General features: G+C 37.5%; 1 long non-coding RNA gene across 4 annotated transcripts in view; it reads left to right on the forward strand.

Moving 5' to 3' along the window:
* The window catches only part of LOC122201145, a 111776-nt gene that overhangs the window by 73983 nt on the left and 21983 nt on the right, over positions 1 to 15810 (forward strand). For all 4 annotated transcript variants that reach the window (XR_006194104.1, XR_006194103.1, XR_006194106.1 and 1 more), the window contains one exon: positions 6454 to 6513. This is a non-coding gene — a long non-coding RNA (uncharacterized LOC122201145). The remainder of the gene's footprint in view (positions 1 to 6453; positions 6514 to 15810) is intronic.

Consider the following 15810-nt stretch of genomic DNA (forward strand, 5'->3'; position numbering starts at 1 on the left):
AGAAAGACTGAGTTATCATTTTATTGAAAATGATATACAAATTATTGCCAGTCAGAGAGAATGAACCCAAAATGTTGGGCAAAAGTATCATACAGGTATTACAGAAGTGGCAGTTAATAATAATGATAAAAGTGATAGGTTATTTTCCTGGATTTTGTTATGTTCATAGTATTTTTCAGCTTTTTAAAACTTTATAATTTGTTACAAATCCTTTCCTCATTCTAAATACATAACTCACTTTCACAGCTACTTTTTTATTCATAGTTTTATATTATTTTCTAAAAAATAGGTCTCCAGGCTATGCAAAACCTGGATCCCTCTCTGCCTGGTACATAGTAGCTATTTAATACGTGTTTTTTTATTCTCCTCTAGACCCATTAAATTTCCATTGACTGTATAAATATGATGACTTTATCTACTAATATTTGTTACGTACAATTACTAGTGTCTATCGAGTATTTTTTACTTATGCCATTTTAATTTTTTTTATTTTTAAATATTTATTTATTTTTGAAGGAGAGAGAGACAGAGTGTGAGCAGGGGAGGGGCAGAGGGAGAGGGAGACACAGAATCCGAAGCAGGCTCCAGGTTCTGACCTGTCAGCACAGAGCTCTACATGGGGCTCGAACTCACAAGCAGTGAGATCATGACCTGAGCCAAAGTGGGCCCCTCAACCAACTGAGCCACCCAGATGCCCTGCCATTTTAATTTTTTTTAAATGTTTATTTATTTTTGAGAGAGAGAGAGCACGAACAGGGGAGGGGCAGAGGGAGGGAGACACAAAATCCAAAGCAGGTTGCAGGCTCTGAGCTGTCAGCACAGAGACCGACACAGGGCTTGAACCTACAAACCATGAGATCATGACCTGAATCAAAGTCGGATGCTTAACCGACTGAGCCACCCAGGCATCCCTGGAAAATGGGTTTTTGCAACTGAAATTAAGTTGAGAATCTTGAGATAAAGAGATCATCTTCCATTTTCCAGATAGGTCCTAAATCCAATGACAAGACACAAATAGAGAGGACAGACACAAGTGGAGGAGGAAATGTGACTATGGAGGCAAACCACAGAGAAGCAGTGATGGGTTCACAAGCCAAAGAATGTCAGTGGCCACTAAAAGTTAATAGAGGCAAAGAATATAATCTTTCCTAGAGACTTCAGAAGTTGATGGCCCTGCTGATTCTTTGATTTTGGATTTTGTGTCCCCAGAACTGTGAGAGAATAAAGTTCTGTTTTGTTTTTTTGTTTTTTTGTTTTTGTTTTTTTAATTTAACAGATTAAACATATTCCCATTAGGTTTAATTTCTTTTTTTAAATTTTTTTTTTTATTTTAAGTTGTTTTATTTTTTATTTATTTATTTAATTTACATCCAAATTAGCATATAGTGCAACAATGATTTCAGGGGTAGTAAACTTCTGTTGTTTTAAGCCACCTGGTCTGTGGTAATTTGTTATAGCAGCCACAGAAAACTAATATAGCTTTCATTTTATCACCAACATTTTCTAATGTTATCATCAAAGCACAGTTTGTTGTAGTAAACAAATGACCAGATGGGATCAAATGACCAGATGGAGCCTGGGTGGCTCAATTGGTTGAGCATCTGACTTGGGTTCAGGTCACGATCTCAAGGTTCGTGGGTTTGAGCCCCATGTTGGGCTGTATGCTGACAGCTCAGAGCCTGGAGTCTGCTTTGGATTCTGTGTCTCTCTCTTTCTTTGCCCCTTCCCTACTCATGCACGCTCTCTCTCTCTCTCTCTCTCTCTTTCAAAAATAAATAAACATTAACAAAAATTAAAAACAAAAACAAATGACCAGAAATTAGGTGAAGAAGATGGTATTGGAGGCTGAGAGGGATAAACAGAAGAACAAATTTTGAAGAAAGAACAAACAGAAATTTACATTCATGAAACAGACAATTTTGTTTTTTCCTTTTCCTGTTGCATTCTTTTTGATATTGTGGTTTATTTTTTTCTATCTGTATTGGGGGAGTGGTTAAAGAATAGACTTTATTAACACTTTGTGAATCAGAAAAGAGCCAGGGATCACCATGGTAGTTCTCAGTGTAGAGTCACAAGAGAAGTTGAGAAGAGGTAGTTACAAATCTTTTGAAACTTTTCAATTGCACAAGGAGGTACACTATGTTTTATCCATATGAACAATCGGCTAAAGTATATCTTTTTCACATATACAAGCTCCAAAATGTTTCTCTACACCAAGAGGTTGTGCATTTTTTTATTTGTCCTAGGTGTGACCTGTTAATGCTACTGATTACCTGAGTATATGAAGATCTTGTTTTTGTTCTTTTATAATGTATTTTTTAAAAAGTATTCACTTAAGTAAGTTAAATTACATATGTTTTTGCTTCTTTAGCTGTACAAATGTTTTAATGTAAATATATATAAGATGTAAATACTTATAAGCTAATAAGTATAATTCTTTTTCATTAAATAGGGACAGTGATCTACACTTAAGGATTGAATTGATGTGTCTGTTAGAAAAAATATGTCAATAATTTAAATACATTTAAGAAATATACTGAACTAATATATATAGAAAGGTTATTTCAATTTAATGCAAGAAAGTAATTTAACCATTTATAATTAATAAAGCTTCCTATTTTGATGTTTCTATATGCTGAATTTTTATATATAATCTTTGGAAAGTATAGTAATTTTTCTTAAAAATTGATGAGGAACTCAAGAATTGTATCCATGGAAAATCAGACACATTGTCCTTTGTAAGAACAGAGATGTGAAGGAATGTTTGTATGTCTTGTTTATATTAAAACACATTTTTTCTAAGGGGATTTTAACATATTTTATTAATATTGGCCCAGATTCTGTTGCTAGTCTGTCCATTAGAAAGATAGGTGAGAGATAATGGGTTCTCGTATTTTATTTTATTGTATTTTATTTTATTTATTTAATTTTTTTAAATGTTTATTTATTTTTGAAGGAGAGACAGAGTGTGAGTGGGGGAGGGGCAGAGAGAGACGCACAGAATATGAAGCAGGCTCCAGGCTCTGAGCTGTCAGCACAGAGCCTGATGCGGGGCTCAAACTCACAAACTGCGAGATCATGACCTGAGCCGAAGTTGGAAGCTCAACCAACTGAGCCACGCAGGCGCTCCTATTTTATTTTATTTTTTGAAGTCTATTTTGTCTGATACAAGTATGGCTATTTTCTGTTTTTATTTTTAATTTTTATTTATTATTATTACTATTATTATTATTCGTTTTTATTTAAATTCCAGTTAGTTAACATACAGTGTGATATTAGTTTCAGGAGTACATAGTAATTCCAGGTGTAGAGCTTACTTTAAAAAAAGGGGTTCTCTTCTCTTATTTATTTATTTATTTATTTATTTATTTAAAAAATTTTTTTTTTTTAACGTTTATTTATTTTTGAGACAGAGACAGAGCATGAATGGGGGAGGGTCAGAGAGAGGGAGACACAGAATCTGAAACAGGCTCCAGGCTCTGAGCTGTCAGCACAGAGCCCGACGTGGGGCTCGAACTCACAGATCGTGAGATCATGACCTGAGCCGAAGTCGGCTGCTTAACCGACTGAGCCACCCAGGCGCCCCAGGGGTTCTCTTCTTTTAGATGAATCTCCTATGTTGCCCCATCCCAATATATCCTCTGAATCCAAGTCTATTTATAAGAAATATAAATTGCTTTTCATTGTCTTCAAGGTAAATTCCAGTTGTTTAACGTTCATGAACAAGCCCTTTTTAGTTAAATGACTCCATCTCCTACCATTGCCTCCCTCTTCATCCTCTATGATTTTATTTTGCAATTAGACTGCTTAATAGAGCCTATGCTATTCTATGTCTCTATATGTTTTTACATGTATGGAAGGATTCTATGTGAGATGCCAACATAATGTAATTTGTCTGGAAACTGGTGGGGTGGGTACTTTTCCTACATTGACAGAACTTTTAGAAGATCTTATCCTGAGAGAAAAAGAAGGATGGGTGTGTTGTAATAAGTGAACCTTGGCCTCAGAAGGACAGAGCCAACCTCAAGTTTAGTATGGTGCCCATGACTTGTTCAGCTCCCTGTTGGGCACATGTCTGAATCCTATGGAGACTAAGTAGGAGAGAGATCTAGAAAAATCATAAAAAATGTGCTTTTGCATCTTCTTTTTGAGTGGAATTCCTACTATGCTTTGCCATAGAACTCCCTAAAGTGTGGATTATATGAAGGTCCAATAATCGCCCCCAGAGAGCTGTGGTTCCCTGTGGTATGATATTCCCTTTATCTGTTGATGCCAAGGAAATGCTACTAGGAACATCCTTTTTTCATAGGTATCTATAAGACACTTTCTCTGATCTCAGAAATATCTGGTTGTTGTGGTGTTGGTGTTGGAATTGGTAGGAACTGGATGTTCTGAATTAATAGATGGAGAAAATTTGGAAACTTCTGGATGTTTGGAAGTTCCAAACATAATTATTTGGCGTCCTAATCAATAGAATCTTGCTAAGTGAATGAATCTTGTCTGATATACTCACCTCTGTTATTATATTAGTGGCTAAAATATGTTCCTTCCCCTACTATTTAAATTTTATCAAACTGTGAAATTTCTCTAGAAATAAAGTTCTTTAACTCAAAGACTTAACGACTTAACTATTATGATGGGATTTTAGTCTCTGTGGCAGGGTCGCAGATCTGATTTTTGATAAGGAGGAATTCTTCAGGTGTCCTCCCAAATCACACCTCCTAACTTCCTGTAGTGTCAGTCCTTCCACAACTGCCTGCAAATAAGTAAATTGCTCTGGGATCTAAGAGCTGATGGCTCTCTGAGGAGAAGGCCAGATGCTCCATTTTTGACTCGTCACTCACTTCACTGCTCCCATCTTCACATGAGAATCCTCACATTTATCACTCAAATCATGGAATATCACTGAGCAGGAAAAGATCAGTGGTGATGGTAGCTAGAAAAGCCAGTCCGAAGCACTCATCAAGAAAGATCTGCTTTTTATTATCTTTTTTGCTTTGGTTTATGATAACTCACAGAAGTGAGGAAAAAATCTTGGCATAATAACATTATGGGCTGACATCTACTAGTTTCATGCAGGATTTAGCTTTTTGCTGTGAAAGAAGTAATTGGTGCAAGAGAACTTGAGAGACCGGAAGCAGCTATTGCATCCCATTCAGGAATAATAGAGCTAGCTAAAATTAACCAGTGGGGTTTATAAAATCCAAACTTTCATCTGTTAAACCTAGATTAAATCGGACAGACCAAACACAGTCTTAACACTTGACCCATGTGAATGGAAGAGAGTTTAGATAGCATCAGATGAGCTAGGAATAAGAATGAGCATCCAAGGCTGTGAGCATCCCTGTAGACAGAGCTGATTATTGGGATCTCTGTCTGTGTATTGTCTGTGTATTGCTGTGGTGAGGTCCAAAGTGAACCTTCCTTCATATCCTGTTAGGCCTGAGATACTGCCAGATACTTCCTGCCTCTTTAGTACATTTTTGTGGCCCAGTTTTCATATTTTTAAATAGATCCCAACAACCATGGATACTGTTCATGAAGAACAGTATTCTTTCTGTTTTAATGGCATTCAAATGTTTCCCTCTTTGAAACTGACCCAATCTTATCACTCTGTATATGAGGCAACTGGAGAAGTTAAGCAGCTTTTGGTTCACGTTGGTTGCTAAGACCAGGAGCCAGGTCTTGACTGAGACAGACCAGAGCCAGGACTTTTGTCTGCCTCTCAGTCCGCTCAACCTTTTTTTATAGGATGCATTTTTTTAATTAAAACCCAGAGTAAGTGGCTCCTTTTCTATCTGAGAATGGAAAAGATGTCTGAGATGCTCTTGGAAGTCATTAGAGTCTACCTCCCTGGCAAAGGGAAAAACAAAGCTAAGTCTGATCACTTACTTTTAGGGCATTGAAAAATATAAAACCTCAATGAAGACCATACTATAAGACATGGCCTATTATATATTTGTTTGAAAAAGAAAACAGTGACATTATTGACAAAGCACATAATGGCTATATTTAGCTGCAGTTTGGAAATTTGAGGGCATTAAAAATTTATTTTTTTGTAAATATTAAAGAGGAACCTAAAAAGTGTCAGGTATTGTGTTAAGTGTTTAGGATGCAATGTCCATACTGCTTATGGACATGGCTCTTGCCTTCATTGTACGTACTATCTACAGGGGGTATATAGACAAGTAAGTAGGTAAGTAAGGTGCAGTGTGAAAATGAGCATCATAGGGGAAGTATAAGGCATAGGTGAAGTACTTAGCAAGGGAACTACATCTAGACATGGGGGGTCTGAGAAGTTTTGCCAGTAGTAGTGACATTTAAGCTGAAAAGTCAAGGATGAAGAGAAGTTAATCCAGTGAAAATGGGAGTTGGATGGGGATGGGCATGCGTTATAGATAGAGGGGCAGCATGTGGAAAGTTTCCAAATTAAAAGAAGAAATAATTTTTCAGGAGCTGAGAGAAGTTTGCTGAAGTATGCCGGCTACAAACTTTCCTTTGGTTATTTCAATGGTGAGTATACAACGTTATTTTTTTCCCCTAAGGGCACACATTATTTAGCAAATGAATACTTTTTCTAGACCTAGACATTTAGGAAACAATTTTGGCTCCCTTTTGTCTTCTGAAGAAGGGGCAGAATGTTAATCTCCAAACATACTGGTTGTTTATTATCTCTGCCTGATATGTGTGTGTGTGTGTGTGTGTGTGTGTGTGTGTGTGTGTGTGAGTGTTGCCGGGAGGAAGGGCTACCGTGCTTCTACATAACTTGCACTCTGTGGATCATGACAAATGGATACCTTCTGTTGTCTACCTACTGGCTGTTGTCCCTTGCAACATAGAATGCAGGCATTGTGGTCAAAAACTTTGTGTGACGAGTCATATACAACTGTTAACATGTTTCCATCTCCTGGCTTTCCTATACTTTATCTATTTTATAACTTTCTTGTTTGCATACAACACCTCAGAATCCTACTTTAAGTTTCTGAGAATTCTGCCCCTGGACAATTATACTTGACAACGGAAAGGGAATAAAAGACACATTAAAAAAGGATTGTAAGCAACTTATGCCTATCCAAAGCAAACTGGTGATGAAAAATTGTCCTGTGTATGTTTCTCTGTGCTGAAATAACTTGCTCCCTTCCGGCACAGCTGAGGATTATATATTAGGTCATTCAATATTAAAGTGATTGTGAAGATTCCTAATTCACAAATATGCCCTAATAATGTATAGTAATTATTAGCAATTATTTTCATCATTATTAATGATATTAATAGCTAAAATTTGTGTCATATTACTATATATCAAATATTGAGCTAAGTGTTTCATGCTTATTATTTCATTTAATCTGCATAATGTTCTTATGAAGAAGGCATTATCCTTTTCTTTATCTTACAGTTAAAGAAATTGAAGGATAGAGAGGTTATATACATTGCCCCAAATCACAGAACTAATATGTGGGAGGAAGAATTTGAAACTAGGCTGGCTGACTTCAAAGGTCACTTGTATACCAAATAGAGTCTGTTGCTGAAGATAGTAGCATCATAAAAGTTTGCAAAAAGAGAAAACTAACAGCATGTGCAAGAAACTGGTTGGGTATGATGTTAATTTAAAGGATAAGTTTCCGTGGCATGATGGACTGTCTTCTTATGGGTATTTTCAGGATATTTATTAGGTTAAAATTAACTTGCAGTTCTTGTGGATGCTAATAAGCTGCCCTGTTTACCTTGAAGCTGAACTTTACAAATGGTATTGTACCTTCATAACCTTGACATTTATTAGGGTTTGAAAAGTGCTGCTCACTCCTTGAGAAAAGAGAGTAAATGTACTCTTAGAGTGCTTTGAAAAAAAAAAAAATCAGTGCTATATGTGTGAATTGTTTGAGTGGTTCTTTATGGTTTACCAAGCACTTTTGCATTATTTTCTTTTATTCTTATAGCTCTCTGAGAGAGAGAGAGAGAGAGAGAGAGAGAGAGAGAGAGAGGGAGGGAGGGAGGGGGAGGGAGGGAGAGAGGGTATTATTGCCTCCATTGTGCTGAAAAGGAAACTTATTCTTGGTGAGTGAAGGATAAACCGGAACCAGAACATGAAACTCACTCTTTTCCTTAAATACTTCTTTCCCTCTATATACCTATATATAGTTTGGAAGAAAAATAGAGGAAATTTTGTAGGGAATAATATGTAAGAAGATAAAGTCAGCTCCCCATAGGTAAGCTAGAATGTGACTGCCTCTTGGCTGCTTACCATTGCCAAAAATAACTTGGTTAATAACCTCACTGCAGACAATGAAATTCCCAATTACCACAACACATAAATGTGGCATATAGCTTCTTTGCTGGCACCTACTTTTATGTCATTAGAAGAAAGCGGGGTCTTCATGGACTTCAGTTCTCCCTCTTTCCCCAACCCTGATGCCACCAGGGAGGGAAGACAGATGTTTGTAGAGAGGGGCTTTATAAACCTTAGGAAATCTCAGGAGCTCCTTCACTTTTTATGGAAGAAACTCATGGACTATGTGGTAAGGATTTAAAAAGATTTTGTTATTTTAGTAGATAGAGCTAAGGTATATTTTCTGTTTTAGAGCCCATTGTAGGGAGAAAACTCCATTCCAATGATTTGCCAACATACTCAAATTGTTGCTAAAATTTGTATTCAAGTAATGTATGTTTTTTAGAAAATGTTGGTCTTGGCCAAAGTTTTCCATATTGAATTACAGAGATAAAAATGAGGCACGTGGCACAATAATTGAGTTGAGAGTGTAGATTTTGATAAAAAACAGGCAAGAACTGGACACGAAGACATGTTGAAGGAGACCTTGGTAGCAGTCCCAAGAAACAACAATGGTAGCCTGAAGCAAGTATCTGAAGTGACCAGTGTGCCTAGAGATTGTGGCAAATAGAAAAGGCAAAAATCAGCTAATTGGATAATACCTTTTTTTGTTGTTGTTAGACATACTTTGTTTTTAATTTAATTTTTTTTAAATTTACATCCAAATTAGTTAGCATATAGTGCAACAATGATTTCAGGAGTAGATTCCTTAATGCCCCTTACCCATTTAGCCCATCCCCCCTCCCCCACCCCCTCCAGGAACCCTCTGTTTGTTCTCCATATTTATGAGTCTCTTATGCTTTGTCCCCTCCCTGTTAAAACAGTATTAGCAGTAATTTTACAATGATCACATGTTCTGGGAACTTGGTGATCTTCAAATGTGATAAAAAATAATTTCCTCTGATCGAAGAAATACTTCATTGTTAGACAAGTACTTATAGTCAGAGGCTGGGTAGCAAAATTGTCCATTTTATTGGCCAAAACATCTAGTTTGATGCAGACCAGGAAAATACTACAACCCAAACAACTGGAAGAAAGTAAAATGACTCAGGGGCTGAGGGGCTGATTTAAGGCTCCTTTAGAAAGAGAGATTGAGGTCTACCCAGGGCAAAGACTTCATGACTCTGGTGAGGACGTCGAGTCTCTGCTTCAGAGATGTAGGCCTTAATCAAATCTGTTATATCTGGGTTTAGCTCACCTCTAGTTTATATAGTTACCTTTAGCGATATCTATCATTGGTCTGCTGCAGACTAGCTCTATGACCTTGGTCTAATACTTAACCTCACTGGATCTTTTTCTATAGCTCAATCAATGTACTTCCCATTCTTTTTCATTCCTCACAGGAATGCCTGTGAACAAATAACATAGTGAATGTGAAGTTGTTTTGAATTTCTCGGAGGAAAGTCACATTTAATACTGGAAGTTATTGCTATTATTAAAGTTTATTGAAGTTAATGATTATTATTAGAAGTTCATTGGGATAAACAACACTGCCAGTCAAGATTTGAGTAGCTCTTAGCTAAAAAATCAACAAGAGTTAAGCTTAAATGTTATGAGGGTTCTGCTGAAGTAGATAATGGTTTAGGTAAAAGACATTTTTTTTTTTCTAGGAAAAGCGTTGAACGGTAGGTTTATTTAGGACCCACAAAAACATTTTCTTAGATTTTTTAAAATTGGAATTGGAAGGTGCTCAGGTACCAGGTAAAATCTATTCTGTTAGATGAGATTTACTCATTTCAGGGATGGCTGACTGGCTTCAGTTTTGTTTTCTGTTCCCTCCATACATCTTCTTTCCTCCTAGCCTCCTTCACACACAACTATGAAATGATTATAAAAGCAGTACATTCAACAGCCTCAACTCAGCAACATACAGATATATATTACTCATTTTTTTTCTATGTTTTGTCAGCATTAATTTTCTGTTCCACTACCCACTGATAAGACTGGGGAGTAGAGAACCTTGATATTTACAGTAGAAGTATCTCAGTACATTCAGATAATTTTCTTCAGGTCACATTCACTACTCATTGTGGTCAATGTCTACTTTCAGTGGAGGGGTAGGGCCCTGCATTCCATTTCACCTGTATTTGCTAATGCTTAGGGTCTAGGTGAGGACTGACCGACATGTGAGGGACATGAATGATCTTTGTGAGGACTTTGGGTCACCTCTCTGATTGGGCATTGCCTCTTCTCCCTCTAACACTGGCTGCTTGATAGGATTTGATGCAGCTGGTCCCTAAGTTCTGGTTCCTTAGTATGACACTTGAACTAGGCATTGGTGACTAGGGGACATTCTCTCTGCAGCCCCCTAACTTGAAGAATCTTATGGGGATGCTGCCACCTCTTTTTCCTCAAAACTCCTAAACAGATGGTCTTTGAGTTCCTCAGGTGACCACCTATCCTTGCCTGACATTATTTTTACAGCCTGCTCTGAGCCCTCAGAAAGCCTCAGAGCCCCCACCATGGAGCTTCAGCTTAGGGAGAAATTCAAGAGAGTAATCTTTGCCCTATTCCCAACTGTTTGCAGGTCCTGGTGCTTAGCAAACAGCTAGCTGTAAAATCAGCTGCCTATGAGATATCTATGTACTCCCACAAAGGAGAGAAGAGAAAGGAGGAGTACAAGTGCTCTACAAATTCTCTCCTATCATCTCTCCATGGATACCCCTTCTTTCCTACTACTAGGCTTTTAAAAATTTTTATTTATTTATTTTTTGTTGACAAAATTTTGGTTTCTTTGGAAACTCCTAATGCCAGGTAATTGGCATACAAACCATTCCATTTCACATCCCTGCATGATTCTTGAGTGGATCTGAATCTTTATAAATTAGTTTTAAAAGTTGTTTTTATTCATTCTCTTTAATTAGGCAAAACAAGACATAAATTTTTCATGGTAAATGAAATCTCTCTCCTATTATAAAAGATGCCAAGAGATAAAAATCTAGGCTAATGAGTTCCAAATTATGTATATGTGTGTGTGTTTTTCTCCCCATAAATCAGAAATGCATACATTGTTTTCCCAGTTTTACTGATGTGGAAAATGAGTCTCAGAGTCGTCTACATATCTAATAAAAGGCAGAGGATATATTCAAGTTGAGATTTGGCAAACTTCAAATTCTGTATTCTTTCTGCTAGAGGAAACAACCCTTCAGCGATTCCACTTGGTAGGCCAGCATTTGAACCCTATTCCTAAGTGTGAGAATGGTCTTTTCTTTATGAGTCTTGGAAGGGGCATACCTGCTTCCCATTATAGCAAGTGAAAATATTGGATGCTCTCTTCGCCTCCCTTGCAGCTAGGACAAGGACTTGTGACCTAGGCACTTCCAAGTCAGATGTGATCCTCCTAGAATAGGGGGCACTTTGAGGAGTTCTGTCTGGTCAGCAGTAGCAGTGACCTTGCTTGGTTGAATCTTAATGGTACCAGGGCATGACTGCCAGTGTCTGTGTATGCTGTTGAGGGCTCACAATGATGACAGTGCAAGCTGCAAAGTGCAGGATTTTGAGATGGTAATCGTGGGGTTCTGACCAGGTCAGTGGCCTCATCTGGGCATATTCTTGGCTGTCTATCTATGCATCTGTTTCCCCCACTTTTCCAATGGATCTGAGACCTATCTAATATTCTTTTCATAAATGTCTTCCTATTTAAATGAGCCAGGATCGGTCTTATTTATTTATTTATTTATTTATTCATTCATTCATTTATTTATTTATTTATTTTCAGGTTCCAATCTATAGTCTTCTGAATCCTTTTTAGCCCAATTCTTCTGTGTTTGATTTATTTTTTTTTTCTGGGTTTGAGGTCTATGGAGTTTATTAGAGAGCTAGATAGTATTACTATTGGACACGTTTTGCAAAGTACTATCCATGGTTTCCTTAAAACTAAGGGTGATTATTAGGATATAAAGTGTATAATTGCCACAACATACTAGGCAAAATGCAAGAGCATAAATGATTTTCCCCATAACTTAACAGGCATGGGCTTTGGAATTTGTGAAAGGGGAGCAAAATAAGCATTTCAAGTGATTAATTTTATGAAGTGAAGCCCTTCAGTTGCCATCTGCCTAGCCGCATCCACTCAGTTCAAGAGTTAATGCACATGGGAGCACCTGGTGTTTAAGTCAGTTAAGCATCGACTCTTGATTTTGGCTCAGGTCGTGATCTCATGATTCCTGAGTTGGAGCCCCACGTTGGGCTCTGTGCTGACAGTGCGGAGCCAGCTTGGAATTCTCTTTCTCTCCCTCTCTCTCTGCCCCTCACTTGTGCGCGCTCTCTCTCTCCCACAAAATAAATAAATAAACTTAAAAAAAAAAAAAAAAAAAACAGAGGCACCTGGTGGCTCAGTCGGTTGAGTGTCCAACTTCGGCTCAGGTCATGATTTCATAGCTTTTGAGTTTAAGCCCTGCCTCGGGCTCTGTGCTGATAGCTGAGAGCCTGGAGCCTGCTTCGGATTCTGTGTCTCCCTCTCTCTCTGCCTCTAACCCACTCGCATTCTGTCTGTCTGTCTGTCTGTCTCTCTCTCTCAAAAATAAATAAACATTAATAAAAAAATTAAAAATAAAAATAATAAAAAAAGGCTTAACACACATGAAGCCCCTTCTACTCTGTCCACCATTCCCTTTCCTACCATTCTTTATTACTTTATGTACTCTCTCTCTTTTTTTTGGTAAGCCTACTCCAAACACACATCTATACATGGAATAGATTCAGTGGCTCCTCAAGAGTGGATACTGTGTCTCACTTGCATGTTTCTCTCCAAAATCCAGGCCGATGCCTGGAACAGAGTTAGCAATCAGTGAATATTTATTTGAAGGAAACAGTAAGCACTGTAAATTCTGGTATGGTTAATTTCTTTCCAATTTAACCCTTTCTTAAGTTAAATTTTCAAAAGAGATTTCTCTACATGATTTATTTAATTCTTCATTAAACTTCCATGATTTGTTTGGCTTCTTCCAAAACCTCTAGCTCTGTCTTAACTCCATACTTTCCATATTCTCTCCCACCACCACCCCCTCCATGTAAACCCACATATAACCAGCGTGCCCTACACAACAAGGTGGCCCAGGGGTCATGGCTATATTCTTTTAACTTTAAAAATCTCCTCTGAAAAACCTTGGTATTAATAGCAGCACATTTTAAACTACCTTGTATGTTTACTTTCTCTAGCCCCACTTCACTGCTGCCACTTTCAACCCATTAAGACTTAGGAAAAGGGTTTTGATTGCTTAGTGACACATGATTATGTTCAGCATTTTAAATATAATTTGGGGAAGAGAGAAATTTAGATTGGGCTTAGACATGCCTTTAACTTTATATGTTTAGAGCCTACGTCCCAAAGTTCTCTGGTACAGTCATTATCCTAGTCTATAGTGTAAAACTCTATTTGTGTTATCTGTCTCAGAATTCAGAATTTCATGCTGTGAAATATGGGGTTCCATTTTGTAACACTCCCTTTCTAGAACCTACTCTTTATTTTCAAAGAGAACAAGGATTATAGTGGAAGAAAAGAATGAGGATAATAATGGCTCCATTTTTACAAGCACCCTGTCAGGTTTTTGTGATGTAACCTTCGTCAATTTAAGTAAAGGCAGGTGAGAAAGACCCAGGGGCTCCAGCCACACAAGGCTGCCCTACATGTCCCTACTGTTCCATCTAACCCTAACTCTCTCCCAGTCTTTTCAAAAGGAGAAAAGAAAAGGACATGAATAGTTCCTGTCTGTTGTACTACAAACTGGATAGAATATATCAAAGAGGAAATTACACGTCTGGGATTTGGAAAACATTCATTAGGACTGATCATAGAGCAAATTGACATGGACCGGTGCAATGTGCTGGCCTTATAGTAGATTTAAATATATAGAACAAAGGCAAGGACAGGCAGTGGCTTAACCTTGATTTTCAGTCAATTTCTTTAAATATCTTTTTAACATTTCTACTGTATTTCGGGCATAAAAAGTACTGAGATCTGTTTCTAAACAGAAACTATGTTAAGTGTCACATTGTATAAACATACCTTTGGAGGCATTTACAGTTTAGTCAGGGAAGAGGCATGGAAGAGGCATGGAAGAAATATAACAAATTATAATACTATGTAAGATTTAATAGTAACTACTGTATAGTGATTAATTACCTTGTGCCTTAAACTGTTCTAAATAGTATACCAATAGGACCTCTTTTTAATCTTCATAACAACCTTATTATTAATATGCATTTTACAAAGAAAGAAACTGAGACACAGAGAGGTAGCCCAAGGCCACACAGAAAGTGAATGGTGGAACATAATTCAAACCCAGACAGTCTGGCTGGAGAGCATGTATGCATGTTTTAGACAGTAATATGAGGTGACATAAGGCAGTACATGTTAAATGAATGTATATTTCAGAGGTGGCAAGACGGTGGGTTGGGCTAAACCTGTTCCTTAAGTGTTTGGGTCACACTCAGTTTTGCCTGCATGTTGTTTTGAAAAGTTTGTGTGTATTTTTAAAAATTTTAAATTAATTTCCAGTATTTAAAAAGTAAGGGATTTTACATACATATTCAGATTCTGGCTTTTCCCGATAATTCAGACGGTATGGATATCCTCTACCCACATTCTTAAGAGGAAACATGGTCTGCAACTGAGTAGCTGCTGTTCAGTTTAAAAGAGACATTCCTTGGGGTGCCTGGATGGCTCAGTTAGTTAAGCATCCCACTTTGGGTCAGGTCATGATCTTACTGTTCATGGGTTCAAGCCCCACATTGGGCTCTGTCTGACACCTCAGAGTCTGGAGCCTGCTTTGGATTCTGTGTCTCCCCGTCTCTCTGTCCCTCCCCTGCCCACACACCTCTCAAAAATAAATATTTAAAAAAATTAAAAAAAAAAGAGGCATTGCTCTTGGGGTTCCAGGGTGGCTCAGTCAGTTGAGCGCCCCTTGTCAGGCTGGCTGTGTGCTGATACTGTGGAGCCAACTTGGTATTCTCTCCCTCTCTCTCTGCCTCTCCCCTGCTTACAGTCTGTTTCTCTGTCTCTCTCTCAAAAATAAACTTAAAAAAAAAAAAGAGGCATTGCTCTTCAGTTTGCTGTAGTCCTTACCACTCCCTTTTGTTTCCCATACAAATGTATGTCAGCAGCCATTTATCTTCCTGCTTCAATATTTTTTGTTTCTTTTGTGTTAGAGTTAGGAGGAAAATTATATCTTGTACTGATGTCTATATCAAGTACGAGAAAAATGAGAAATGTGCATAGATACCCAGCATTTACAGTTACTCATGCATGTATGTTTTTGGTCAGGTTTGTGAATTTGAGGTTGTAAACTATGTAGGCTACAACACAAGGCTCACTTGTATAGGAAAATTACTAAATATAAAACAGGAATTTGCTTGGGCCTTACAGAGTGGATAGGATTGTCATAGGTAGAACAAAGTATGTTAGGGACGGTAGGAAGGCTAAATGGGTAAAAATCAAATTGTAATTTGTATAAAAAATAGATTCAGTAGCAAAACAATCATTA

The sequence above is a fragment of the Panthera leo genome, chromosome A1 (genome assembly GCF_018350215.1).
Source record: "Panthera leo isolate Ple1 chromosome A1, P.leo_Ple1_pat1.1, whole genome shotgun sequence".
In the NCBI taxonomy this organism is placed as follows: Eukaryota; Metazoa; Chordata; class Mammalia; order Carnivora; family Felidae; genus Panthera; species Panthera leo.